This window comes from Carettochelys insculpta, chromosome 1 (assembly GCF_033958435.1).
Source record: "Carettochelys insculpta isolate YL-2023 chromosome 1, ASM3395843v1, whole genome shotgun sequence".
Lineage (NCBI taxonomy): Eukaryota > Metazoa > Chordata > Testudines > Carettochelyidae > Carettochelys > Carettochelys insculpta.
This window is the reverse complement of record NC_134137.1, coordinates 351380131-351407923: the sequence shown is the minus strand read 5'-3', so window position 1 is coordinate 351407923 and position 27793 is coordinate 351380131. Positions and strand designations below refer to the sequence as shown.

Below are 27793 nucleotides of genomic sequence, written 5' to 3'. Positions count from 1 at the left end.
CAGGAGAGGATTCTGACCTAGAGGAGGGATGTAGGAGAGGGTGTAGAGTCTGAGAGGGGTTTGTGACCTGGGGCAAGGGACTGGGGTGCAGGGTCTGGGAGTGGGTATGGATCCAGGAGCCAGGGTGCAGAGGATTTGGGTTGTGATGTGGGGCAGGGAGTTGGTATGCAGGAGGGGCCAGGGTGCAAGATGCATATTGGGTGGCTCTCAGCCAGCAGCCCAGCAGGACTCTGGGGCAGGCTCCCTGCCTGCTACCCCTCCACGTACTGCTCAAGAGGCTGGCTGTGGGATTATATGTATCCCTCTGTGCTGTGTATCCCTTGGGGTCGGGGGCTCATGGTGCGCTGCCTGCCCTGCAAGCATCGCCCCAGCAGCGTGCGATGTGCAGAGATACACATAGTCCTGGCAGCTGGCCACTTTGAGCAGTGTGTGAGGGTGCAACAGGCAGCGAGCCTGTCCAATATTCCTGCTGTGCTGCATGATGGTGATGGGCCAGACCTGGCAGTTTGGCAGACCAATCCAGCTCATGAGTCCTATTTGCTCGCCCCTACTTTAACTTGTGAACAAGTGCTCATGTTCTCTGCAATCTTTATGAAAATGTCCATGCTTTCCTGACACTGACTTTTCAACACTTTAAACCTCTTAAAGTTGCCATACATCCAAGAAAAACCCCACACAGCTTTCTGAAATCTGACAAATGTCACAGCTAAGCAGTCATTTTCTATTTATCTTCACAAAAATCCTTGCAACATATATTTTATAATTTCTTTCACTCTGCAGAAGTTAGCATTTTCCCTCCAGGCTAGCATTAAACTTAATAGTTGTTTCCTTTGAACTTGTCAGATTTTGACAAGTGACAAACATAACACAAGTACTGTACACTGCATGTGGCAGGATTTATCCAACAAGGTACTGAGAATGCCTTCTGCAAGCTTTCAGATACTATTTGTGTTAGGGCTAAACTTTGTCTTCTCCCTTGTAGTCATCCCTGCTTTTTGCTAATACCAAGATCTGATTTATCTTTCTCACGTGGGTCAGATCCTGGATTCTTTTCAGGTACATGGTGCTTCTGACCTGCATGGCACATGAACACACAGGGTGCTATAGTATAGTCAGGTTGTATGAGCTGGTAATAATGTAAGGCCCAGTACGTGAGTGACTGCATAATACATCAAAAAGATCCCAGCAAGGCAATTACACACCACTCAAACCAACGTTATAAGAAATCGGGGACTTTATCGAGAGCAAGGTAACAGAATAGGGAGAAGAAAAAGATTGCAATTAACTAACCCAGTTCCCCACTTCTCATCAATCCCCAACCCTCCAACCTCTCTCCTTGGCACCTTCTGGAGGTGGAGGGTAAGACGAGGTTTTGAGACCTGAGAAGCCCAATAGTATTTGATTGGCTTAAATAAAAGTAATCTTTATCTTCTTCACCCTCCCCTGACTCCAGCTGGGCTTGCTGGCTTCCACAGGTTAGAATCGGCCCAGTGTCTCATCTGACAGTAAGTGGCTAGTGCTGGGTCAGATCTCTCTCACTCTCGTTCTCTCTCTTTGCTGGCAACTGGTGGCTGCAGTGCTGGAAGAGCCTGATCCATGCAGCTTATCTCCTAGTTGTACAAGCTCTGCCTGAGTGGGAGTGGGAATGGGAACGTAACAAGTACTCCCTGAGCTGTGCTGTCTTTTTCCCAGTTTCCAAAACTAAAACTACATTCTTTTTCCTTTGTTTAGAGCCAGGTAATTTGCTCACTGGGGGCTGTGCAGTCCTCACTTGTCAATGGTCCAGTGAACTGTTTGTCAAACTCACCCCATGCAGAGTCCTGCTTGTGGGCCTCAGCAGGGGTTTCTAGTTGCTTGTATCCTGCCTCCCCATGCCAAGCATGCTGGGAAATGAAGTCTGAGGGATCTGATAGCCATTACGGTTGCAGTCCTATTGGCACCCCACTCCCCACCCAGAGGTTCCGTCTAGAGCTGCAGTAGCTGGCAAACTACAACTGGAGGTAACAATTTCTAAAGCACTAAATGGCAATGGAGAAGTTCTACCTGACAAGCCACCTCAGGCACTGTCACACTGCCACAGTGAAAGCCTGAGAATTAAATTATCAGTGGTGTTGACCAATTGGTAGGATGTTCTGTGATGGGCCTTCGACTATGGAAACCCATTACCCCCAACTTCTTTGCCCAAGCCCAGAGCTGTTTACCGTCCAGGCATACTGTCAAGTTCATCATTGCCAAGGCAGTTGGGCAGGGGTTGGTTTGGAGGTTTGGATTCTTACTGGGGATGGGATTTTATCTCCCCTTTGCTGACGGGCGTTTGGGATCTTAGAAGAACCCCTTATATAAATATTTGCGTATCTGGGTTGTGGAATTCTAACCAGTGTAAAGACATGGAGGAAACATTCCTGGTGAACACTGATGTGTTTTAACTGCATTACACCAGCAGACTCCCAAAGCTAAATCCATTCCAGTTCCCCATGAGCACGGGTACTCAGTATCCCTGCTGTTCTCTTCATGAGGAAAGACCATATCTGATTCCTACAGATCTAAGTACAATACTGTCCTCTCTGATATTGCCTTTCCAAGTTCTCACTGAGCCTATATTATTAGTAGGATGTGAAACTCTACCCAGTGGCAGTATACTGTGCTAAAAGAAGTACAAATGGTTAAGACACATTGTAGGTCTCATTTTAAGGTAGAACACAGCTTTCTATGGCTGGCTGGCATTCTTCCCTTAATGAAAAATACTAGGTCAAAGAGGAGAATAAGTCTGGCTTCTTAAAGCACATTTCTCACTGTGACAGTTCACTTTGTCACAGACCATGGGCAATGTTATTTGAGAGGCCATATTTCTCCTTGAGCCATATTGCCGCAGTAGCAATCAGTGCAAGTCATTAAGTTAGAGCTTCTTTGTTACAAATGAACAGCCAGGTGGGCATTCCCTGTGATGGTCCAGGTATTCTATAATGTATCATCCACCCCTTGCCCCAAATTAGATCTCTTTACCTTTTTGGACATGTGGTAAAGCCTTCTTTGATACATTTGGGAAGAAGGTGTGAACAACTGTAGTCCATCCAGGGCTGCTGTCAGTGTGGAGCAAAGGGAGCTGTTACCTGGTGGCCTAGTGAATTAAAGAGGCTCAGGGCTCCTGGCGAGAGTTCCAGGTCCTTTAAATCACTGCCAGAAACCCATGTAGCATTTTTCTGGTGATGCTGATGGCTGGCTGCCCCTAGTCTGGCCCCTTCTGCCTGAGATCCTGCCCCTTCTATAGGGCCTGGAGCTGATCCTTGCCATGCCCTCAATTGTCATATGTTTTTACTGATTTCATGCACTTTTCTTTGCATCTAGTCCCACTTCTGCCATCCCTGGGCCTACCTTCTTCCTAAAAGGTTTGCGCTGCTCTTTGCAACTAGTTGCAGCTTGTTTCTGCCCTTTCCGGATATACCTTCATCCTGAAGAGATTTGCTACTTTTTATAGCAAGGTAATTTAGTGTTGGTGTTGCCTCAGGGGAATAAACAACAAAGTGAATAGAAATTGGAATGAGGGAAAGGTAACCCTTGTCTCAGAGAGATGTCAGGTCCACCTCTATCTGTGCCTTATCACCAGTGGAATAGCTACACTTACATACACTACAGTGGAAGATCAACCTGCTCAGGCTCGATCTTCCAGGGTTTGATTCAGAGCATGGGTGAAATTGAGTTGTCAGGGGTCAAAGTTGACCCCTGAACTCCTTGCGTGAGGCGAGAAGTAAGGAAGGTTGAATGGTGAAACTCTCCCATAGGCCTTCCCCTGTTAGGACAGACAAGTTAGCATAACATAAATATGTCAATTTTAGCTACCCAATTGGCATAGCTAAAATCACTTATCTGTGGTCAACTTCTAAGTCTAGTGTAGACATAGCCTGTGCTCCCCTCCTAGCATGGGAAGAATAGCAAAAGAAGTCAGACACAAGAACCAGATACAAACAAGGTAAGTGTACTAAAGGGATTCATTTACAGGGTATGGGGAAAAGGGGAGCGGCAGTACAATAGTATATAACTAATACAACAAAACAAATGAGCAAGCCTTGTGAAATTACTGCCAGTGACCATAATGGGCCTTATGAAGCCCACGCCCTAACTATCCTAACTGGCCAGAAGAAGAGAAGGAAGATAGAAAAGACTCCCCAAAGTAAAGACTCTCATATTTCAGGCACAGAATGGGAGCATGTGGTGTGATAACTGGGACCTTCAACTTTTGGGTAATGTAAAGCCATCAGGGAGGAGAACCAGGGAGATCATGAATGGTGATTGTCCACCCTGAGAGAAGTCCTCTGGGATCATGTTCTTCACCAGGATGGATGGCAAGTATGCAGGTGGTAAACAGACATCTCACACAGAGCAGATGATATTTTCCAGGGCAATTGCCAAAACAACCTCCGAAGCAGACCTGAAGATGCAACCCATGCACACATTGTCTCTAATGTTGGCTAGCTGTAGTGCATGAATGCAGACCAAACATACTACCACTAGGATGGACAGTGCTTAGTTGATGCTGTGCAGAACCTTTCGCGATATTTTGGCAGGAAAGTTCTGATGAGTTGGAACTTTCAGAATGGTCTCAGGTGGGAAAAGCTGGCGGCTGATATAATAACAATATGAAGTGGGTCTGTCCCACGAAAGCTCACCTAATAAACCATTTTGCTAGTCTTCAAAGTGCTACTTGACTGCTTTTTGTTTTAATATGTAACTTAGTGTCACAGTTCATGGACTCCATTTCGAACGTTCACAAAACTCCATTTTGATCTCACAAATGCATAATCATAATGTATAAAACCACAACAATTAATATTATTAAATGATTAAACAGTGATCAACAACAAGATATCTTAATTCTAACACTGGGAAGAGCCTTTTCTCCAGCCCATCTTCAAGGAACCCTTGTCTTACCTTCTCCTTGTTACACTCCAAATCTGATGCTGCTAGGGTGACCAGATAGCAAGTCTGAAAAATTGAAACAGAATGTGAGGAGTAATAGGTACCTGTAGTGAGGTGCTGTGGCCACCCCCTGACTCAGAGACGGAGGAAGCCACTCCGAGACCCTGGTGGGCAGGCCCTGAGCCCAAGCACCTGGGCCCTCAGAGAGCAGCATCTGGGGCCAGAAGGGCCAGGGCTCAAGGCCCATTAAAGGACTGGCCTCCAAGCAGGGCAGAGGGCTCTGACCAGCCAAGACATCTGCAGTGCAGCCTGCTGCTGGGCCAGTACCCCAACTTCCCTGATCTACCGGGGCGCTTGCACCTGCGGTGGGCCCCCACCCCCGAGGCCATGCCAGGGCCAGAGAGACTGCCCGTGACCAGTTACCCTGGGGTCCCAGATGAGCACGGTCCCAGAGTTCTGCCTGATACCAGCAGTGCTGTGGCCTCTGACTGTCTGGCGCCCACGGTCCTGCCCCTGGTGGACTACCCAAATAACATTGAGATGTCCGACTGGGCAGACCTACCGAGGGCTACCTACCTGGAAGAGACCCACCAGCCTGGACCTGCTGACCAAGCTGACTGGTACCCAGCGCTGATGGAGGTTGAGGTAGGAAGTGGCCTGGGGGTGCTCCACCTGAGCCCATGGTGGTGTGTTGCGTCCCCCTACCCCACTCCCCAAAGAGGCAGCCCCTCGCCTCTCCTGAGCCACCCCATTTTGGTGGCTAGCTGCTTACCTGCTGCCCCACCCTGAGCTAAGGGCTGGGGTTCCAAACTGTTTGTCCGCTGCCCTGCCCTGAACTGAGGGCTGGGCTTCCTAACTGCAGGCTTGCCTCGAGCCATCCCTTAAAGGCGATAAGGACCCAGGGTCGGCCGGACACGGAGGGGGCAAGCTGTGGGGGCTCGCACCATCTAGAAGGGGCAACTGCCATGGGCCGAGGTCACCACAGTACCAGTATAAAAAGAAGTCCTGAATATTGGGATTATCCTTATAAGATTGGGACATTTGGTCACCCTACACATTGCCTTCAACAGGTGGTCCCATTTAGTCTTCCAGGAGGCTGGATTGTTACCTTGTTAGATGCCACTTATGCTACTTACAAATCTTCCTAATTTAACAAAAAGATAACAAGGTTGTGGTCTGTCCTAAATGGTGTTAACAGGCAACTTGTCTCTGATACACGAAGGTACAGCAAGCTAGTCTTGGTAATGACTGGAAACATCCAACATGCTCACATGCTCTCCCTGAGGTAAGGAAGAAAGAAGGCAAGACTAGAAATCCCTGAGAGGAGGTTACCCTGGTTAGGCCAGTGAGAGAAGGGTCTGATTAGGAAGGCTAGAAAATGAAGAGCTTGGAGTGGCGTGATAGGAAGTGATACACTTGGGAGAGCAGTAGGGTTGATGTAGCTGTAGAATCTAAATTCTCTGCAATCTAGTGTGGAACTGCTTGTGGCAGTGAACTAGAAGATTGCGAGTCGTTGTTGGAGAGAATAAGGCAGAGGGTGTGAAGACTACCTGATACTGCTTGTTCAGAGAGACTCAGAAAGACTCCCTCTAAAGGAGAAAGCAGAGTGACCAAGACAAAGATCTGAGTTATGAAATGGCTGTACTATGATGGTAAGTGGAAGAAGAGTACTATGGAAGAAGAGAGGAGAGGGGGTTGCTAAATTGAGCACAGATAATCTCCAGAATCACCTGAAGGGGCACTGAATGTAGTGAGTAGAGCTCACCTAGTAATACCTACTGTGGCAGTGGCCAGAGCCCTAGGTCCTTTAAATCGCTGCTGGAGTGGCATGTGGTGCAATCTGGGCAGCTTTGATGTTACAACAAAATAAATGTAAGGAATGTGCAAACAAAGCCTGATGGGTAGCAGGTGAAGCAAGGAGATTTCATTTATTGTAAACAACATGTTGTTGTAAAGTCACAATTGATGCTAGCACCAGTGTAAGAATTGTGGAATCTCACCAATGTTTGAAGTTGTGGTGGTACAGGGCAGTCATCATCACTGTGTAAGATGTCAATTGCACAGGGCTCCCATATCTAGGCATTGTGAGGCAGCAGGGGGAGGAGTTTCTGGTTGAACTAGCTGGGTGGAGTCTTAAGCCAACCTGAGACTTGGCTGTATAGCTGTAAGACTGGTTTAACTAGTCTTGTTCCTCCTCCCCAAAATGTTTAAAGGTAGAACTAAAAACTGCATGCTGGATTTAGTGTTCTTTTTGTGTGAGAATCCACTCTGGTGGATGCTGAATTTGAGAGCTGAAATCACAAGGTTTTGCCTCAAGCTAAACCCACAAAGTGGTGGCTAGCAGAGCATCTGGCAGGAGCAACTGGTGGGCAGCTGGTAGGAGAAGCAGCAGATGGCCAGCAGGGTGGCTGGTAGGAGTGACTGATGGGCAGCTGGTATGAGAAGTGGCGGGGCAGCTGGCAGGAGCAAGCAGAATGCAGGACCAGCACAAAGGTGACATTGCCTCAGGCTCAGTGAGGGAACGCATAAGGGTGATGTGTCAGGGGTTGCACAGATTGGACAGAGCTGTAAGTGAGGCATTTGAAGGGGGGTACTGGGAAGGTCTGGGTATGTAAATGGAACCATTACAGTGTTGGACTGCTGAGCCTGAGAGGCAAAGGACACTGCTTAATCCATTTGAGCTGGGATGGTTATTTGGGGGTTGCTTATGATCTCTGGGTGTGGTATTTTCCCAAGCTAGTGCCATGTGACTTCCTCTGCCTCTTTCATTAGAAGTTTCTTTTTTACACTCAGACTCTGTGCTTGCGAGGGGGGAAGCATTGCCTCTCCCAGGCGCCCAGGGGTGTGTGAATTTCTCAAACTATTGGGTGGTGGTCAAGCTGGTTCTATGTGAGATGGATAAAAAGGAACCCCTAGATATTGAACCCAGCTCTGGTTGCTGCTGACTGCTTCCAGCAGAAGGGTTAAATTAAGTTCATAGATTTTTTTTGTACATATCCATAATTTCTTGTTTACATTCTCTCTCATAGGCCTAGGAGAGAATTTCTATGCCTTTTCTGATACATGTTGAATAGTAACAGAGAGGTAGCCGTGTTAGTCTGTATCCTAACAAAATAAACACACAGTCATGTAGCACCTTAAAGACCAATAATAACTAGTACATTATATCGTTAGTCTTTAAGGAGCTACATGTCTGCTTGTTTGTTTGACTGATACAGATCACTTAAAACCAGATATTCAAATAATGAGAAATACATGGAAGTATGCACACAACACATGCATGGTTACTGAATGAAAGTTTGGTGTGTTTGCTTATCTCTAACTAAATACCCATTTCTACCCACCAAAATTGCATTTGGTCCAGGCTTTCTCTTTTATTGAAAATCTGACACTTAACAGTCTGAGATCTAGTTATAAATTATAATAATAAGGTTCATGCTGCTTCTTAAATAGGTCCCATCTTTGTGTAAGGCCTGAACTGAGGTCCAATGATGTCAGTTGGAGTCCTTCCATTGACTTCAGTGAGCTGTGGTTCAAACTCATAGGCTGGCTCTACACTTGCCCCTAACCTCGAAGGGGACAGGATCATCAGGACCATGGGAGATTACTAATGAAGTGCTGCGGCGAACATTAGGCTAACTCTCCCCTGCAGCAACTTAGAAGCATCAAACTTCCAAGTGCCAGCATGCATGAAGCTTCAAAGTTGCCGCGGGGGAGCATTAACCTAATGAAGTGCTGTGTATTCACCGCAGCACTTCATTAGTAATCTCCCATTGCCCTGATTAACATGCCCCCTTCGAAGTTGGGGGCATGTGTAGACAAGTCCATATACTCCTTAAAGTCCTGTGCTGTTTGACAGAAAGAAATACAGGTTTTATTTCCTCGCTTTGCAATACATTTCTTTTAACTGACTGTTTACATTATCTGACATTTATCATGTTTTGTATATTACAGTTTTTTCCCAGTATTTAATGTTAGTTCATTCATTAGTTGTTTATAGATGATAGCATTTGGCTCACATTGTAGTAGTTTTCTTTTTAAAGCAATGTTCTCCATATGGCATGGACAGATGTTAGTATCAAAACAGCAGCTGCAGCAAATAACTCTTTAATTAAAGTAAGAAGGGGAATTTTCTTTTGGAGAAGATGAATATTTCTTCAGTGTTAATGTTATTAAAAGAAGGGTGTAGCCTCACACAATCAAACTTATAGCCACTGTTTTTTGAATCCTGTGATGTTTGTATTTTTTCAGATCTCAAGTGCAGTAGCTTTTAGAAGATGAAGAATACAATTATTCAGTACTATACTATTATTTCAAATTTATTAAACTGCCTTTAGAAAGGACCTTATAGACTCTCTTGTTTAAATGACTAGCTCAGAACCTAAGGTGACACTATTGGCATGTTTACATAAAACAGATCCCAGAAAGAGTGGTGGGTTTTACCTGAAGAATATAAATAATTGTTTGGAGAAGAGAAAGTAAAAGGATCTCACTACATACTTTTAAAATGTCAAGTATAAAAGTACAATCCGTTTGAAAACATCTAGAATGATTTTTTCCCCCCATGGCAAATAACAGAGCAATAGATAAACTCCAGTTGCTGGAAGGTTGCAAGCCAACACTAATTTATTTCTTACACTTCAGATTGATACAAAACAAGAACTCCCCCTCCCCACCAGCAAAAACAAAAAATCAGAGACAAAGCAGGCTATTCCCTAAATCCCCCCAAATGTTTTTCTCCAAGGACCCCTTTGGCACCTTTCCAAGTGTCCTGGACCTCTTTCATTGCTGCCACTACTGGAATGACCCTGCAGCATTCATCCCTGGTGCATGTGATGTGATGCTGGGCGTAGGAGGCCATTTTGAGAACAATGGCCCCAGCTTAAGGAAGGACCCCACCCCAGCCCCCGCAAACCTGATAGACCTCCTCCCACCCACTCCTGGACCTTCATTTTGGGAATCACTGCCTCTAAATCCAAACCATCCACCTAACTTTAGGCTGGCTGCCTACTGCTGAGGGTTGATTCACACTCTTCTCTCCAGGAAACTACCTACAAATTTAAATTGATAGATCACAGTTTTCAGTGCACTGCACAGATTTTTAAAGGTAGATTTATTTGTTACTGAGGATTTTCACTGTAAAAATCAATTGTAGGATCACCACAGAGAAGCTGAACATTAAATATTTCATCATCCAGTTTTTGAGTTACCTACAGATCCACGGGCCTGCCTTAAGCTTCAGCTAAGGGGCCTGTGGTATTTTTGCACATGCACAGACTCAGACATACACAATATTTTCTGCTGCTTCAACCTCAGCTGGAAGCTGTTATAAACTGCTGCTTATAACAGCCCCTGTGGACATATGACAGCTAGAGATCACCAAAGCAGAATACCCCAGCACACTTCTTCACTGTGGTGGCTCTAAAATATATAAGAATTCCCTTGCACTAGGGGTGCTCTCTACTGAAAGAGAAGCAGCTCCAGGGCAACACAGTGATTCAAAGCTGCCTGTGCCTTCCTGATTTGATACAATAGTGTGTGGACCATTGCTCTAGTACTTTAAACTGCTACATAAAAAGGTCAGACCACCTTTGTAATAACAAAACATAATTTTTGTATTGTGGCACTGCTCTGCCTTTGTAGCTGCTTCTAGTAGTAGCATCCTTCAGTCTACATAGACTATGGATCACGCCCTTCGTAGTTCCATGTGGGATCATCATTTGCAGCATCGACTGTGACTGTGAAGGCCCACATGAGAGTGACAGTCCTTCCTGCATCTGTTGCATGTGTAATGGGTATCTGGCAGGTCCTTACTGTGCTTTCTGTGGGCTCGCTTCTCCTCTGCTAGCTGTCTGAGCTTCTTCTCACCCTTCTGAAGGTCCTTGTGTAGTTCCTGCCTCCATCTGCTGCGATCGTCTGCCAGCTCCTCCCAGCTGTCCAGCTTGATGTCTACCTCCCTAAGGTCCCTCATGCAAACATCTTTGTAGCACAACTGGGGGCGTCTGGGAGGTCTTTTGCCAGAGGCTAGCTCGCCATACAGGATGTCTTTTGGGGTCCCTCCATCATTCATCCTGTGGACAAGTCCAAGCCAGCGGAGCCGCTGCTGCCTGAGGAGGGTGTGCATGGTTGGGATTCCAGCTAGCACAAGGACAGCAGTGTTGGACACTCTGTCCTTCCATGATATTCCAAGGATGCACCTGAGGCAGCGCAAGTGGAAGACGTTCAGCCTCTTTTCCTGGTGGGCGTACAGGGTCTGAGACTTGCTGCCATAAAGGAGGGTGCTGAGGATGCAGGCTCTGTAGACTTGCATTTTGGTGTGGGTGTACAACTTGATGTTATTCCACACTCTCTTGCTGAGTCTGGACGGAGTTGTGGCTGCTTTTCCGATCCTCCTAGTGAGCTCAGTCTCCAATGACAGGGTGTCAGTGATGGTGGACCCAAGGTAAACGAACTCGTGGACAACCTCTAACGAATAGTTGTCAATGCTGATTGGTGGAGGTTCAGCAATGTCCTGATCAAGTACGTTTGTCGTCTTTAGGCTGATGGAAAGCCCGAAGTCCTTGCATGCTTTGGAGAACTGATCCAGCAGTTTCTGAACCTTGTCTTCTGTGTGTGACACTCCAGCAGTGTCATCTGCGAACAGCATATCTCTGAGGACTTCCTGCACCTTAGATTTAGCTTTCAGCCTTGCAAGATTAAACAGTTTCCTGTCAGAGCTTGTGTGCCCTCTGTTGAAGATCCAAAGGCGTGCTTCAGGAGGAGTGTGAAGAAGATCCGGGTAATGTGCAGTGAGGTACTCCCCTGGGTCCTAAACAACCCAGTTTTTTACTGTTAGAGCAGGCAGCTCCTAGCACACTCACCCACGGCCAGTGCTTTAGACTCTAAAGGGAACCAATAACCATTACCGAGGCTTGGATCACATCCAAGACCGGCTAACAATCCCAAACAATGTCGGAGGAAGGACGCATCCTTGTTTGATGCCGCTCTTGATGCTGAAAACATCCGATAATGTGCCCTCATATTGGATGGCTCCTCTCATGTCTTCGTGGAAAGACTGGATCATCTTGAGTAACCGTGGTGGACAGCCTATCTTGTGGAGCAGTTAGAACAGTCCATCCCTGCTGACCAAGTTGAAGGCCTTGGTCAGGTTGATGAAGGCAATATAGAGTGGCTTCCTCTGCTCCCTGCATTTCTCCTGCAGCTGCCTCAGAGAGAAGACTATGTCAATGGTAGATCTCTCTGCGTGGAATCTGCACTGTGATTCAGGATATACCCTCTCAGCAATCTTCTGGAGTCTGCCGAGGATGACGCGAGCGAGCAGTTTACCAGTGATGCTTAGGAAGGAGATTCCACAGTAATTGTTGCAGTCACTTCTGTCTCCTTTTGTTCTTATACAAGGTTACAATGTTAGCGTCGTGCATATCCTGTGGAACCTCTCCCTCTCTCCAGCACAGGCACAGTAGCTCATGTAGGGGTTCCAAGAGGGTGTCCGTGGCTGCTGCTTCTGCTTCTATGCTTGGACAAAGTGGACAATGTGCTGACTGGCTATACCGTCTTTAATTTCTCTGCCAGTTTGAAAGTGGTCCCTTATTTTCCTATTTTCTTTGGATGTCTCTGCTATGAATTAACTCAGAATATTTTAATTTGCTTTATGGTGTGTCTTTAGCCTATCAGTGGGATTTCTGGGATATTTTTGGAACACGAAAAATTTATTTTAAATCTGACAGTTTCTCTCTTTTTGGATAAGTATTGCTAACAAAATTGATCCTTTAACTCCCTCGCTCGTATGAGTAGCTCCCGTGAAGTCAGTGGGAATCCCTGCCTGAGTAAGCATTGGAGGGCTCACTCCCATAAGTGGTTTTTTGTTGCAGAACAAATCTGTGGTGTCAGTCTGCTGCCTTAAGGCTGGTGCTTACAACAGATGTAGTCTGTCCTGTTATGTAATAGTTTCATCCTGTGTCATCAATCACAGGCACAGTTTTAGGAAGCAACATTTTTCACTTTCTAAAATAAATTAACAGGAATGAATGAACTTGACTTCTTGCACAGAAGTCATTTTTGGTCTAACTGTTGTTGCCTATATGCTTAAAATTACAGCGTAGGAATGAAAGCATTCCTTCTAGATAGGGGTTGCTACCGAATTAATGACCATAGAAAAACATGTAATGGCCTGTGAAATCAGACCTCCCCTGTAAAATATAGCTATTGAAGGGGTGGGAGAGGTTCCAGGGCTGGGGTACCCCCACTGGGAGCAACTACTATACAGCTGTCTCCAGATGGGCTGTGGAGGGACAGGAATTTCTTTTCTTCTGCCAGGTTACTCTTGGGGTCAGACAGACGCACTTCTGTGTACCTTCCCCAGCTGCGGGAAATTCCCTGGCTGATGCCAGCTCTGAAGGTTCCCAGCAGCACAAGGAAGATTAGACACACCTCAACCTCTGGGAATCTCCCCCAGCTGCAGGAAGTTTCTGGCTGCTGACTTCAATGGTTAGCTCTGAAGTCTGCACAGAAGTAAGGATGCTGCTCCCATGACCCCCTTAAATCAGTTTTGCCACCCCCAGCACGTGTCCTTTTTGACCAGTTTTAAATCTCTCTGGATGTGAAATTGATCAAAATGGACTGTGAATTTGAAACCGCTGGGTCTGCTGACAGTGGGAGGCCAAGGGGCAACTGCTCTGCACCTGCTGCTACAAAAGGGCCCAGAGCTCCTGGCAGTGATGGTGGCCAGAGCCTGGGGGCCCGTTAAAGCTCCCTTGCGGCAGGCTCTGCGGGCTGGTGGGAAGATGCAGCACGGCATGGTACTGGAGGCACTAAGGGGTGGCTGCCCCATCCTCACCACTTTCATCCAAGTCCCTGCCTCTGCTGGGAGCACAGTGCCACATTTTCCCACCTTGTCCAGGGGCCCAGCAATCCTGTGGGCCCCCTTGGTAGTGCCCTACCTGTAGATTGTCTTATGAAATAATCCAGTCTAGCACAGAATATAGAGTATGACTGTGAGTCTAGCAATGAACAAATTCACGTGGCATGCTATGTAAGTAATTAAGCCAAAAAGTAATACAAACACTGTTCTAAACAGACCAGGGTTTCAGCTGAGCTGCTACTAGGTGGTGCTGCCTACTATTAGGGTTGCCTGACACTTCCTGTTGTAAGATCCTGTTTTCAATTACTTGTAACCAGGAGAAAAGTTCAGTGTTGGGTGTTTGTCTCAGGTTTTGTTTTTTTGTGTGTGTGTTTCAGTAAAACTGTTTGGCCATTCCCAAGCATGGACGGGGAGAGGGACTGTTGTTTGGTTCATGAGAAGGAAGTTGGGCAGGGAGGTGCTCAGTGGCTGCAGGGCCTGTTCCTGTGCCCTTTACAGCCACAACTCCAAGTAGAGGGGTGAGAGGTGAGCAAGGATCACCATCCTGAAATACCCATGTAAGGAAAGTATGAGAAGCAGGAAGCCAGGCTGCCTTCCCTCCTGGAGCTCAGAATGGGGGGATGTGGGGTGGAGTGGAAGCTGCATATTGAATAAGGCAGGGGGATGAGGGAAGGGAGAGAATGGCCTCATGGTCACCACAGTTGAATACTTCTCTGGAGAAGTGGATTGTATCCTGGCTTTTCCCATGGAAAGGTCCTGTGTGATTCTGGGAAAGTCGTGTAAACCAAACTTTTCCCAGTGGTGACTTCTAACGTCTCTCTTCCTTCTGGTCGGTTGGCTTGTTTGTGCGTGTGTTCTTTTTAGCTACATCTACACTAGCCCCTTCCGAATGGTAATGAGCGAGTTGGGAAGATGCTAATGTGGTGCTGCCATGTATATGCAGCGCCTCTTTAGCATAATGGCAGCCGTGCGCAGCTTGAAAGTGCTGCTTTCGAATCACATGCCGCCTGTGTAGATGGGGCCTTTCGAAAGGGCCCTCCGGACTTCGAAAGCCCCTTCTTCCTATTTGGTTTTAGGAAGAAGGGGCTTTCGAAGTCTGGGAGTTTTCGAAAGGCCCCGTCTACACAGGTAGCCTGCAATTCAAAAGCAGCACTTCCGAATTGCATGCAGCTGCCATTATGCTAATGAGGCACTGCATATGCATGGAAGCACCTCATTAGCATCTTCCCAACTCGCTCATCACCGTGCCCGAAAGGAAGGGGCTAGTGTAGACATAGCATGTGTGTGCTGGCCTGGCTCTGAACTGATTGCTGATCCAGCAGACCTCGATACTCCTGCACAGTGTTGTTAAATGCTGAAGGCTGGAATGTCATTGCCTCAGTAATGCTGTTCAGGTTGCCCACTGCTTCTGTTCTTGATGTTCCAATAGTATCACTAGTACTAGCAGATAATCCAGCCTTCTTATTCAGTAGACTTCACTGTTACTTATAAACTGTGTTGACGCTTTCCAAAGAGGGATGTTAATGAGACATCGGGATATGCTAATGAGGCGCTGTAATGAATATGCAGAACCTCATTAGCATAATGGCAGCTGTGGCACTTCGAATGTGCCCCTTTTGATCGCGTGCGACTTGTCTACACAGTGTCCTTTTCAAAAGGACCTTGCAGATGTCAAAATCCTCTTATTCCTATAACCAAATAGGACCCCATGTAGACGAGCCACGCCCAGTCAAAAGTGGTACTTTCGAAGTGCTGCGGATGCCATTATGCTAATGAGGTGCTGCATATTAATAGCAGCATTTCATTAGCGTATCCCAGTGTGTCTCATTAGCACCGCCCTTTCGAAAGGAGGGTGGTAGTGTAGACATAGCCATAAAGAAAGATGACAGGCATGGTTCAGTGACACAGGCACTCAGCCAGGTTTATTGCCCCCCCCAGGCACAATATTAGCGACCAGGTTACAGGTGTACTAAAAAGAGTGCTTAGTAGCAAGGAGTGGCGCAGTTAGCAGCAAGAATTTTTACAGTCAGGAGCTACCCACAGAGTTAAGCCAAAGTGTCTAGACATTTATAGGCTCCACAGCTGGAATAGGTAACTTACATACCACCTTACATGGTTCATGACATCTATTGGCTACACAGAGGCCCTCTGATGGGGAGCAGGAAGGGGCAAAAGGGGCAGTTGCCCCAAGGCTCGGGGTTACCAGCTGTCACAGCTGCTGCCACAGGAGCGGTGGTGGCCGAAGTCCCGGGCCCTTTAAATCCCTGCCGGAGTGCTACACAGAGCGTTCCAGGTGGCTCTGAGGGCTGGCTGGGGCAGGGATGGTTGTGATGTGGTGCTCTCTGGATGGCGCTGAGGGATGGATGCCCTGGTTCTGCTCCTTTCGCCGGAGGCCCTGCCCCTTCTGCGAGTGTGGAGCTGGCCCCCCTCCCATCTTGCTCAAGGGCCTGCCAAATCTGTTGGCCCCCTTCGTTACACATTCTGCTGCACCCCAAACTAGTATTAAATAAGATGACTTGACAGAAAATAAACGAGGGATTTTTTTTTGTTTAAGATATCAGAAACAAGAGGAGGTACTTGAACTAGCCTTGAAATACTGAATATTGATGTAAATATTTAATACCTAATACACTAGCAACAACTCTGCCACATTCATAACCTTATAAATGTTTGCTTTAATACGCAGCCTCTGGTTCAGGCCTCAGGTCTTATACCAGGCCCAGTGCTTCAGGTAGTTTCTCTCTTTCTTCCTCTACACCTGTTAGCCGACGGCCAAGGATGTTTGGTGAGGTGCCAGCTATGCCCGTTTTATACCATCCGTGACTTTAACTGCTAGAGCTCAGAGCTCCTTCGCAGTGGGCAGTCAACACTGACTGACAGGTGCCCCAATGGCAGCACTAAGAGCCTTTCCACACCCGTGACTTTAACTGCTAGAGCTCAGAGCTCCTTCGCAGTGGGCAGTCAGGATTGACTGACAGGCGCCCCAAGAGTTTGCCCCGTGGAGGTGGCACAACTCAACGCTAGGCTCTTAGTACTCTCACCTAATGGCCAGGCTTTATAGCCAAAACGGCTGAGGTTCTTTAATTGTGTTGGCTGCTTTACAGTAAACCAGAGAAACAAGTCAGGCTTATGCACAAATGGTTACCAAAATTTATTAAACTAGATTCTAATCATGTGGTTACAAAATTGCTAGTGCCTACTTATTTAAATGTATAGATGTTACACACACAAACAAGTTACAAAGCTGAAGCCACAATCCCAAAGAAAGACAACAAAGTATAGAGCTCTATTTCAAAATATGTGTACACTAAAGATAGGAGATCAGGTGTGGGTGCTTCTTACCCTCCTTGCATCTCTCGATTCCAGCGGTGCCAAGCCAGGATCGGTCACTCAATTCCGCGGAAAGACGAATAAGGGACAAGGCTCAGGGACCCTCTTAGCTGCAGAAGCCTTGGGAGGCTGTCACTTATCTGACCAGCAGATAGATAGTGAAAAGCACTCAAAAATCATGGTGCTGTAGGTCCCATACTTATACCTCTGTACTCCTTTATTCTCTTTCTCCTTTCTTATGCCAAATTGGGGCTGGTCTGTGTGGGCGACGCCAGCTCTCGCAAGAGTAGTTTACACTTGCAAGGGAGAGAAACAATAAGTTTCGACTACTGGACATTCTTTTATTAGGGTAAATATTTTCCCACCTAGGATGTGGGTGTGTGTGCATCACGTTATTTAGTAGGGGCTAAGAGCCATGTCTGTCACAGCTTCTCTGTCTGCTGTGAGCCTAATCGTTGTATATGTTCCCAGAGGCACATTCTAGCAGCACACCTGTGCTTCTCACAGCTTCAAAGGCTGTGCTGGAATTTATGTTAAGTGCCCTGTTGTTTTGGCTCCCTTGTGTTCCCAGCAATGCTGGTCTGAGAGGGGGCTGGCTGTCTGGCTACAACACCTCAATTCCTCAACTGTAGAATGAAGGTAGTAATAGCCCCTTACCTCAGGAGAGTGTTGTGAAAATTAATGAATATTTGAAAAACACTCCAACTGAACACCAGTCAGTACTACAGAAAACCTTGTGAGGAAATTAATAATTCTGTATTCAGAGCAGGGTTTGAATAGTATGCCGTAAAAAAAGGCCCATACAATGAACTATTAGGATAAACCAGACTATTGAATAGCTGCCTGTGCGTTCATTCGTTCATTCATTCATTCTGTGCCTTCAATAAAGTAAAGGTACTGGAGGGGAAAAATATGGAATCATGTATTTAAAGACCTGGGGTGCATAGACTCCTGGGGGGGTGCATGATGCCCTTTCTGAGGGTGCGAGACATGCCAGATTTTTTTAGAAGGTAAATCACCGAAAAAAGTAATTAAGCACAGGCACGTAAGTACAACTACTTTTTTTTCCCCATCAAACCTATGTACTTATTAACATTATTCATTTTTAATGATTACTGTAACTTACAAACAAAAAAATTATTTTCAAGTTTTTAAGCTAATTGTAGTGAAATTATCTTGCTACAACTACAGTGTACCACCCAATTGCAGGATATTTGTTGACACATGCGCAGATGATGTGGCAGCGCAGCAGCTTTGTTTGAATTCAGTTAGCCACTAATTGTTAACATGTCACTTACAGTTTACTTCCACAGCAAAACTCTGCAGCATCTCTAGGTAGTACTTGCATATTTTTGTATGCTTACTGTACTATTATTTGTGGTGAGTAATAACATAAAACTACTTTAATATGCATTAAAAAGTGGATAGGCCCCCCCCTTCGCCATTTTTGATGGGGGTGTGAGAACATATTTGATTTTTGCTAAAGGGTGCGAGAACATATTTTGAGAACCAAAGGGGTGCAGGCTGCAGTAAAGGTTAAGAACCATTGCTGTATTGTAATGCAAACGCAAGAGGGGTTCTGCATGGACACCCTGAATTCTGACGCTCCCTAATATTTGAGTTCTTAACTTTTAGAACCTTAACATTCTTTTAAATATAGTTTTGTGTGATTAGTGCCACTCTGCAGGAAAAGAGAAATCCTCACCCCAATCTAAAGTAGAGATAATGTAGCAAGAGATGAATTTACCTGGTGAAATAGAAGAGAAGAGGTCGGAGGCAGAGAGAAGGTTCCTGATATTCATATTGTTGCATGCACCACTTTGTTCTTTTAGCCAATATTTTGGAGGTAGTGGTTATGACTCCATAATTCATTCTGAATTCCCTTTTGCACTCAACTCTTTCAAATGAATCATTATTTTCTTTGTCCTGAATGAACTTAATAACAGAATGATGCAGCTTCTTCAAATGTTTCATATAGTTAAAATTAATTGAAATCTTGGTCATAGTTTACAGTTGAAGAAATTAGGTGGTATCTAGTCTGTGATTACTAGGCTACTAACTTCAGCACCTCAGCTTACTTTTAAATAGGGTCATTGTGACAAAAGAGGTAATTCAGTCAGTCATCTTCTTTCCTCTATGGTTAGTTTGCATACAACAGTGCTAGTAATTGTAATGACTCCACCGCATGAAGAACTTACACACGTAGAGTGGCTTATTTTATCACTGCTCCTTGCAAGTTCCATGAACACATGCTATCTTGGGCATTGATTCTTAAAAGTCTTGCTCTCCATAGCACTGATTACCAATGTAACGCTGCTGGGGTAGCTGAGGCTAGGGGCCTTAAAACATACACTTCAGGGCTCAGGGCCTTGGCTGCCCTCAGGCTATGTCTACACTTACCATGAGATTGATCTGTTTAAGGTTGATCTTTCAGAGTCAATTTTGTGCATCTGGTAAAGATGTACAAAATCAATCTCTCTGGGGTCCCCAGTCAACCCCCTGTATGCCTCCTCTCACAAGGAGTAAGGGAAATTGACTGGAGAAATACTTCCATCAACCTTCCTCAGTGAGGACAGACTTTACAGCCAACTGCAGATATGTCGATTCTAGCTCTGCAATTGCCGTAGCTACAATTGTGTATCTGCAGTTGACTGTAAGGTCTAGTGTAGAATAAGCCTCACCTTCTTTTCACCTAGCACCAGCCCTTGGAATCAATGTAAATTGCAAATAAACTCCAGATTCAGCAGTACAGCATTGCATGTACACAATATGTTTGGTTTTGCTTTCCAATAATACATTTTCAGCATGGACAGATGTGTGAAAAGCATTTATTTGTAATGTAAGGGCTGAATGTAAATGATAGTGGGCTTCTCATCTGTGTGAAAGAGAGCTGACCTCTCAGCTGCACACATGAAATTTAAGATTTTCAAAATCTTTGAAGAAAATTGTCGGTGTTTTACATTTTGTATTAATTGATTTTGATGATTACATATCTAATATTAAAATACCCTATCCTATTTATGCCCCCACTTGTGCCTGGTAAATAGCTTCTCTTGCATCAGATTAATAAATGACCTCTGTAACTGAAAATTGGCAGCGAAAAGTTGGTCTTTGTTATTCCTTTGTAGCTTGCGGAGACTCCTCATACCACACAAAACAGCGCTCAGTTGCAGTTTCCCCACTCTGCTACATCCAGGGCATACTTAAGAGGATTTGTTCTTTCGTTTTTCCCCAGGGAGCTTTACGCATATTTGAGAATACTAAGGATCCTTTTGTTCTTTTTTTTGCCCCAGGTCAGTCACTATCTTTCTGAGCTTCATTTGGAAACCCAGCAATATCACTCACTACTTAGCAGCAGATATTAGTGTTGAAAAAGGATTTTTCTCCCTTGAAAGTGAACATTTTTCTCCCCTGAGAGTGAACATAAGTCTAAAGTTTATGTAAAGGCAGGCAAGTCAATTGCAGATATGCAATTCTAGCTACAGCAGTTACCTAACTAGAATCAGCTTATTTTCAATTGACTTACTTGGCTGTCCTCACTAAGGAAGTTCCATAGACCTCCCTTATGCCTCACAATAATGAGGAGAACAGGAGTTGACTGCTGATCCCTGATGGTCGATTTTGTACATCTTCACCAGGTGCATGAAATCGAACCCCGGAAGATGCACCCTGAGCGGGTCCATCTGCTGGGTAATGTAGACGTGGCCTAAAAAACAGTGACTGAGATGCACATATTACATGCATGGATCCTGAGGTGTTCTATAGGAAATGAGTTATTTCAGGACTGAAACAGTGGTCTTGAAAAACAGTGTAATGCTTTTCATTTGCTTCAGTAGGGTAACACCACCTATTCCCTTTTTATGTGAAAGGAGCTGATCTGTGTGGCAGCCCATACATTTTGTATACCGATTGGTCTTTTGGATGAGTGCATAAGTTCAGCAAAAATATGATTCAGGTGGCCAAAAATGTTTGGACTAGGTTTGCTCTCTAAACTGCATGCTTAAGTTGTCCACGACTGGAAAATTTTAACAATGGATTATTTTATTCTTCAAATAAAAATGTACTGAAGGCAGTTCAGTGCATTGATAAATGTATCGTTAATCAAAATATAAAGACCTGCTCCACGGTCAACTAGCAAATTTAAATCCGTTTGTCATAACTTGAATCAGAGGTGGGCTCTTTCACAAAAAGAAAATAACTATTTGCCAGAGAAGCCAGTATTTCCTCAAAGAGCAGGTGATCCCTAAACCTTCTCTAGAACCAGAATCTTTTTCTCATAGCACCCCAAGCAGGACTTGTATTGCTTACCCGTTTCTATTCATTCAGCATCCCATCCCAGTGAAGCCCAACATCACTCCTTTCAGAGGATTAGATCCTACGCCACTCAGGATCAGAACTAAAGTTGAAGGACAATGAGTAAGGGTGCCTACCTGAGCTGTGAGAGCAATTTGGTCAGAGCTGAGGAGATGGCTAGATAACCTGGGTGCCAAGTGAGTCTGCAGTGCAGAAGAGAGGGGTTGAAGACAACCCAGTGGCCTGATGCATGGAGGAAGTCTGCCGTATGGTGGAAGTAACAGGAAGATATGGAGGGGAGGGGGCCAGAAAGCTGGGAACGAGGTGGCAGCTACCGGCCCTCTCTGGGAGCCTGGGGAAGTGGCAGTCCCCAGCACTCCCCAGAGAAACAGCAGCCACCAGCCTTCCCCAGGACCCCTGGAGAAGTAGCAGGGAAGTGGCAGCTGACCACGCTACCCCTCCATTCCCAAGGCTTGGGGAAGTGACCTAGTGCTCTCTGGCCAGCACCTGCGCCTGTGCAGCTGCTGGTGGAAAAGGCCTGTGGGGGTGGGGGAGGGCCCAAATATGGGACAATTTGTCCCTTTTAAAAAATAAGTAGGGATGCCTTTTTGGGACTGTCCTGCCAAATATGGGACGGATGGTCACGTCAACAAAACTATCTTTTTTTGTAAGACTAATGAAATATGTTTACATAATTATCTTTGCTTGAGGAGTTGTTTGTACATGGTCTGGAGGCAGCAGATGAATTACATACATTGGTTTTTCTTCTCTTTTCAATTACTGCACTGAATTAATGATGTAAACTAGACTTGAGCCACCAGCAGCTTTTAAGCCGAAATCCATACTAATTTTAGTAAGGTGGCCTATCTAAATTATCAAAACAGGATCTGGTTATAAATTCATCACACACCAGTGCATCTGAAAAATTTCTAATTGTCAGCCTCAAGCTTCCAGTGAGATTAATATATATTAAAAGCAATCATACACTGGTCAAAAATGAATCTGTATTCCTAACATTCACAATCTGCTGGGTTGATACATGCTGGGGAATTTGTTTAAACTTCTACTGTGTGCTCCATAAAAGTTTCCAACTGGCATTCATTAATTAATGTGTTGAGTTTATAACTCTGAGTCTGTCAAGTTAGTCCCTTATGTAAAACCATTAATTTCAATGTATTTATACCAAGGATTAATTTGATCCAATGACTCTCCAATTTGCTTATTACCTAGTGCAGAGTATTGCCCAAAAATACTTAACAAATTTTGATTGATTCACCATCTGTCAGATACAGAGAATATGACAGATTTAATCAGTCAGTAACTGAATTTATCCGATCTATGTACATTAATTTGCAACCCTAGATCAAACAATATCATATAGCATGTTGCTTGATCGAAATATATTGTCAAAAATGACAGCTAAGTCCACCTTTTAACCTGTTGAATGAATAACCAGATGGTTTTCACTTCTTGAGATTTTAATTTGAAGGTCGGCTTTTACTTTGCTTAGAGGAATGCTTGTAAGGTACTCAACCACTTTTAAATCAACAACGACTTTCTAAAGAACACAGGATGATGGACTGGTTAATATTGTTTCATAACCTAGCCTGGTCACTTTTATTAGGTTTATTTAGTTACACTGTAACTAGCTGATATTCTTTTCTTAAATGATTCTTATGGCGCAGGGTAGGGGGGAGGCTCCATAGCAAAAGGAGAAACATGGAATTGGTCTAATAATATTCTTCACCTTTTAAAATAAACAAGAAGTCCTGTGGCACCTTATAGACTAACATATTTTGGAGCGTGGCCCCAGCCCCATGCTACCGCGAGGGCCTTTGCAGCGGGAACTCTGGCCCGCCCTACCCTCCTGCCTCCTCCTGTGCTACATGAGCTGGGAGAAGGGGCAGGGTGAGCTCCTGCTGTATGCCTCTGTAAGGTGCCACAGGACTTCTTGTCGTTTTTGAAGATACAGACTAACTCGGGTACCTCTCTGATACTTTACCTTTTAAGAAATTCAACTCTGCACAGCCCGACACACAAAATACAGATCTCAAGAGAAACACCACTCTTGAAATGCCGTATCTATGACCAAACTGGTCTCAGAAGAACCTTTATGTTCTGTCTTCCATATATGAACTTTTTAAATGCTTCAGGTAGGCTTAGCAGTCCCTCAGTGAATTCAACATTCTTAGGAACATATATTTAGATATTAATCAATTCCTATTCAACATATTCATAAATGATCTGGAAAAAGGGATACACAGTGAGGTGGCAAAATTTGCAGATGACACAAAACTACTCCAAATAGTTAAGTCCCAAGCACACTGTGAAGAGCTACAAAACGATCTTAATAAATTGGGTGATTGGGCAACAAAATGGCAGATGAAATTCAGTGTTGATAAATGCAAAGTAATGCACTTTGGAAAATACAATACCAACTATACATATAAAATGATGGGGTCTGACTTAGCTGTTACCACTCAAGAAAGAGATCTTGGAGTCATTGTGGATAGTTCTCTGAAGATGCCCACTCAGTGTGCAGCAGCAGTCAAAAAAGCTAACAAAATGTTGGGAATGATCAAGAAAGGAATAGATAATAAGAAAGAAAATGTCATTATTACCTGTATATAAATCCATGGTACGTCAACATCTGGAATACTGTGTACAGATGTGGTTGCCCCATCTCAAAAAAGATATATTGGAAAAGGTTCAGAAAAGGGCAACAAAAATGATTAGGGGTATGGAGTGTCTGCCGTGATGAGAGATTAATAAGACTGGGTCTTTTTAGTTTGGAAAAAAAGATGATTAAGGGGGATATGATAGAAGTATATAAAATCATGACTGGTGTGGAGAAAATAGATAAGGAATTGTTGTTTACTCCTCCTCACAACACAAGAACAAGGGGGTTCATCAAATGAAATTAATAGGCAGCAGGTTTAAAACAAACAATAGGAAATATTTTTTCACACAACTCATACTTAACCTGTGGAACTCCTTGCCGAAGAGTGTCGTGAAGGCCAAGACTATAGTAAAGTTTAAAAAAGAACTAGATAAATTCAGAGCGCGTAGGTCAATCAATAGCTATTAGCCAGGGACGGTGTCCCTAGCCTCTGTTTCCAAGAGGCTGGAAATGGGCAACAGGGAAGTGATCGCTTGATGATTCCCTGTTCTGTTCATTCCAGCTGGGGCACCTGGCATTGGTCACTGTCGGAAGACAAGATGCTGGGCTTGATGGGCCTATGGTCTGACCCACTATGGCTGTTCTTATGTTCATATACCTATCACACATTCTCTATAAAATAACTATCTACATGGACAAGAGAATTACCTTCAAAAAATCAATTTTCATTCCAAAGACATAGTATTAACTATTCACTTAATGCTGGCCACAGCCCTGCACCACAGCGGGGCTCTGGGCCCAGCCCCATGGTGGCGCTTGCGCTGCAGGTGGCCACCACGGTAAGGCTCCTGCTCCAGTCCCGTGCAGTTCCAGCCCCACGACACGGAGGGAAGGACTCCAGGGGGACTCTGGCCCCAGCCCCATGCTACTGCAGGGGTCTTTGCAGGGAGGACTCTGGTCCCAGCCCTACCCTCTAGCCCCCTTCTGTGCTACATTAGCAGGGAGGAGGGATGGGGCAGAGCTCCTGCTGCATGCCATTAAAAATTAGCTTGCATGTCAACAGTGGCATGTGTGCTGGGGGTTGCTGACCCTGGATTTAAATAATGGCATAGAGAGCACAGTTGTAACATTTGTGCCTGACACCAAGCTGGGATGCCCCAAGTACTTTGGAGGACAGCATTATAATTCAAAAATTTTTGGACAAACTGGAGAAATGGTCTGATGGCAAATAGGGTGAAATTCAATAAGGACAAGTATAAAGAATTCTATTTAGGGAGGAACAATCAGTTGCACACGTACAAAATGGGACAATGGAAAATGACTACCTAGGAAGGAGTACTGTGGAAAGGGATATAGACCATAAATGAACCACAAACTAAATATGAATCAACAGTGTGATGCCGTTGGGGGGAAAAAAAAAGCAAACACCATTCTGGGATGTATTACCAGAAGTGTTTTAAGCAGGACATGAGAGTTAATTCATCTTCTCTCCTCTATGCTGATTAGGTTTCAACTGGAGTATTGTGTCCAGTTCTGGGTGCCGTATATCAAGAGAAATGAAGACAAATTGGAGGAGGTCCAGAGAAAAACAACAAAAATGCTTGTTGGTGGTCTGCAATGACGATGGTCTGGAAAATATGACCCATGAAGGAAGATTGAAAGAACTGGGATTGTTTAATCTGGAAAAAAGACTGAGAGGGAACATGATAATGGCTTCCAAGTATCTAAAAAGTTGATATAAGGAGGAGGGAGAAAAAAAATATTCTCCTTAACTTTTAATGATGGGGGAAAAAAGCAATGGACTTAACCTGCAGCAAGGAAGGTTTAGGTTGGACATTAGGAAAAAAAACTTCCAAACTGACTGGATGATTAAACATTGGAATAAATTCCCGCAGGACATTATTAAATAAACATCTGTCAAGGATGGTGGAGATGGTGCTCGGTCCTGCCTGATCTGTCAAGATTCCTTCTATATGGGCCCACCATGCATCTATATAGAGGCAATATAATACTTTCTGTCTTACATAGACATTTCTTAATGATTGCCAGCATTCTGTTAGCTTTTGTTTTTACTACCACTGCACATTGAATGGATATTTTCAGGGAACTATCTCTAATGTCTCCAAGATCTCTTTCTTGAATGGTAACAGCTAATTTAGACCTCATGATTTTATACATATACTTGGAACTGTGTTTTCCAGTGTGGATTACTGTGTTGCTCAGCCACTTAGTTTTGTAAAATCTCTTTGTGACTCTTTGTGGTTTGCTTTGGATTTAACTATCTGGAGTGCTTTTGTATCATCTGCAAATTTTGACATCTTGCTGTTCACCCCTTTTTCCAGATAATGTATGAGTATGTTGAAAAGAACAGGTCCTAATGCAAACCCTGAGAAACACTACTATGTACCCCTCTCCATTCTGAACATGGATCATTTATTCCTATCCTTTGTTTCCTATCTTTTAACCAGTTACTGATTTGTGAGAGGACCATCACTATTATCCCATGATAGCTTACTTTTCTTAAGAGACTTTAACGAAGTATCTTGCCAAAAGCTTTCTGAAAATCTAACACAGGTTGAACCCCTCTAATCCAGAACTCTCTCATCCATCAACATCCATAATCCAGCATGATTTTAGTTAGCTGGATGACCACTTATCATGGGTGTGGCCAAATTTCCTGTACTCCATAAAGTTTGTTTGCAGCCACCATTCCCTGCTCTTAGTGTTCTGTGCTGTTATCTAGCTGTAATTTACCCCTAACTGTCATTTAAGAGCCCAGTAAGGAGTGGACATGTTGGTAATACTGCTGGCCAATACTGACCTCCCATGGTCCAGCAAATTCTCTCGTTCAGCAACAATCAGGTCCATAGGGTGCTGGATTAGAGAGGTTCAACCTGTATATCCACATATATCCACTGGATCACCCTTGTTCACATGCGTGTTGATCCCACTCAAAGAATTCTAATAGGTTAATGAGGTATGATTTAGGTTTATGGAAAATGTGTTGACTCTTCCCCAACAAACTGTGCTCATCTATGGCTATGTCTACACATGCCCCTCCCTTTTGGAAGGAGTATGTAAATAAGTAGGTTGAAAATGCTAATGAGGCAGTGATATGAATATTCAGTGACTCATTTGCATAATGGTGGTCACCCGGAGCATCGAAAGCGCTGCTTTCAAATTGCAAACTTGCTGTGTAGACAGGGTTCCTTCAAAAGGAATCTCCAATTTTGAAAGCACCCTTCTTCCCAAAAAAAAATTTACATAAAGACTATGTGTGATTAGTGGTTGGGCTGAGTCACTGAAAAGCCACCTGGGAAAGGTAACTGTTAGCAAGGAGTGCTAGAATGCAGGAGCAGATGGACCTAGCCAATAGGAACTTTCAAAGAGGTGAGTAGACCCTACCACACAACCCAAACAGTTAAATTTCAGTAGAGATATTAAAACCAGGAGCATATAATGGAAAGTATTAGGCATCCTTGCCCATTAACTGTGTGCAGGGGGTTTTATCCCAGTGTCATCTTTCCAAGAAGAATGCAAAACATGGTAGGAATACAAGGGAGATTTATGTTTCTTTAGTTTGCCATTCTTTCCCATGTGTGTTTGATTTACACATTTTTAGCCTAGGTTTACCATAGTTGAACATTCAAAAAAAGGGGACATCCCTAAGATGGACTGTATCTGTATCAATATCCACCAACTCACATTGTATTAATGTGTCATATACCTCATATGTTATATAGTATATGTACTATCACACATATATATGAGTTGGT

General features: G+C 44.5%; 1 long non-coding RNA gene across 1 annotated transcript in view; it reads left to right on the top strand.

The window, feature by feature from the left end:
• The window catches only part of LOC142024349 (uncharacterized), a 77026-nt gene extending 50425 nt beyond the window's left edge, over positions 1-26601 (top strand). The window contains exon 3 of the long non-coding RNA XR_012648458.1: positions 25524-26601. This is a non-coding gene — a long non-coding RNA (uncharacterized LOC142024349). The remainder of the gene's footprint in view (positions 1-25523) is intronic.
• The last annotated feature ends 1192 nt before the right edge of the window (positions 26602-27793 follow it).